The following is a 2,473-nucleotide window of genomic DNA, read 5'->3' on the forward strand; positions in this document are numbered from 1 at the left end:
GGAGCAGAGCCATGGAAATGTGGGCAAGGGAAAATGAGCAGAGCCTGAGCGAGCTGAGCTCGGCTTCTGTGAGACAGAGAATAAAATGCTGGTGTGGAATAGGAAACAGAACAGATCCTGCACTCAGGGAAGATGAGAGTGCAAAACTCTGCCCTGGAAAGGTACTTAAACACCTGGTGTGTCTTTATAGCTGCTGTATTTACAGCTGAGGGACAAGGAAGGGCTTTCCTGAGGTCCTACAAAACATTTTCTTCATTCTAGGGCAAGAGGTGATGAAATCTGGAAGCCAGACAGTGGGATCCCTGCAAAAGCAAAGCCAGAATAAAGCTGGCTGGGGTGAGCACAGCACCATTCTCACCTGAGCTCGTGCACCTCAGATGTTCTCTTAGACGCTTTAATTTTGGAATGTTGAGGTTCTGCTCCCTGCAGAATTAATTACTGTGTAATTAACATCTCCTTTGGTGATCAGGAGTGTCCAAGCATGGAGCTCTGGGGCAGTGGGAGGGTCCCTGCCCATGGCAGGGGTGGGGTGAGATCTCTGAGGTCCCTCCCAGCCCAAACCATTCCATGATTTACCATCAGCTGGGATGGAGAACATTCATCCCTCAGAAGGTGAAAGATTAAAAACATCTCCTAGGGATGCTGCTAAGCACTGAGGGTTTGTGGGGTGCAGAACTTTGGGGTTTTAAAGGAAGGCATTAATTCCCTCAGTCCTTTTATTTTGATTCAGCAATAGCTGTGTCAGAGAACCAGGATTCTGAAACCTTCCTAAAATAGAAACTGTGTATGTCCAAACAGCTTCCACCAGCAGTAACTGAGAAACAAGAAATGCAATGTGATCTTTTGTTTGGCAGCTGATCAAGACCAGAACAGAATTTTTATTGATGACTGTTCAGCATCTCTGATTTCTGATTGTTTTCCTTTGGGGTTTAGTTCAGATATCCCTGGGTGCCTCAAATTCTAAATTTTCCCACAGGTGGCAGTGGAGGGAGAAAGAAATGGAGGAACCCAAAACCCTTCAGAGATTCATAGAGCTGATCTATGGGATAAATCACAGGGTTTCTGTTAGGGAGAAATGGGGTGGTTTTGGTTTCTGCTGTCTGTCTTGTAACCACTTCACCATTCACATTCTGTGACTGTTCCAATGACAGCTCAACCCTAAGCCCTGCCCAAATTCCTTAATTCCATTTAGGTTTGCTGTGTCCTTCAGGCAGCCTCCTCTTGCTGCCACCCGTGTCCCCTGCCTTGTGCTGAGGGAGGGCAGGACAAGCTCTGCTGGACCTGGCTCTGCTCTTCCCACAGGAACCCTCACCTGGCTCATTTTTGGGGCTGATTTTTTGGATGTTCTGCTGTTTTTGAGGCTGTGTTGCTGTCTCAGGTTGGACTCGGTGACCTCTGAGGCCTTTTCCAACCTCAGAGATGCTGTTGACACATCCAAAATCCACAGGGATTGCCAAGAATTTATTTTGTTATTCCTACTTTGCCACAGAGCGTTGTGGATTCCTCTGGGATTGTCACTGAACCAGCAGCTGAGTCTTTGCACGCTGTCATTCACAAAAAATAACTCACCAGCAGTCTGCTGGCTGATGAACGAGCCTTGTCACCCAATCCCTCGGGGCCTGCATGAAACATGACTTTAAAACCGTGAGGGAATTGTGATTTCTGCTGGGATCCACCCAAACACAGCCATTAAAACAAGGCTTGGGTGCAGACCTGCCCAATGCTGCAAATACACCTGTGGGGCCAGGGTGAACTCTCCAGGGAAAATCCCTTATAAACCTTGCAGAGCCTCCAGAGGAGGGACATGGGGTGGGGAAGGGTCTGGAGAAGCCATGGAGCAGCAGCTGAGGGCACTGGGATTGTGCAGCTGGAGGAGGCTGAGGGGAGACTCCTTGGGGTCTGCAGCTGCTCCCGAGGGGCAGCTCCGATCTCTGGGACAGGGACAGGGACAGGGAAAGGCTGGGGCTGTACCAGGGGAGGGTCAGGGTGGATTTAGGAGAAGGTTCTTCCCCCAGAGGTGCTGGCACTGCCCAGGCTCCCCAGGGATGGGCACAGCCCGAGGCTGCCAGAGCTCCAGGAGGGCTTGGACAGCGCTCCAAGGATCTCAGGGTGGGATTTTGGGGCTGTGCAGGGCCAGGAGCTGGGCTGGATGCTCGCGGAACCCTGCGATGGTTTGGGCTGGAAGGACCTTGACGCCCATCTCATCCCGCCCTGCCACGGGCGCCTCCCGCAGCCGCGGCCGCTCCGAGCTCCATCCCGCTGTGTCCCTCAGCTCGGCACAGCTGGGACTGCAACCGCGCCAGCACGTCCGCTGACTCCCACGGCTGCCGCTCTGTGCTGAGCGAGCCCAGCCCCGAACGGAGCCCTCGGAGCCCCCGGTGCCCTCGGAGCCCCCGGTGCCCCCGGTGCCCTCAGCGCGGCGCGGGCGGTGCCGCCCCCCCGGGCGGGGCGGGCCCGCAGCGCGGCCGGAAGC

Source organism: Haemorhous mexicanus, chromosome 15, assembly GCF_027477595.1.
Source record: "Haemorhous mexicanus isolate bHaeMex1 chromosome 15, bHaeMex1.pri, whole genome shotgun sequence".
Taxonomy (NCBI): domain Eukaryota; kingdom Metazoa; phylum Chordata; class Aves; order Passeriformes; family Fringillidae; genus Haemorhous; species Haemorhous mexicanus.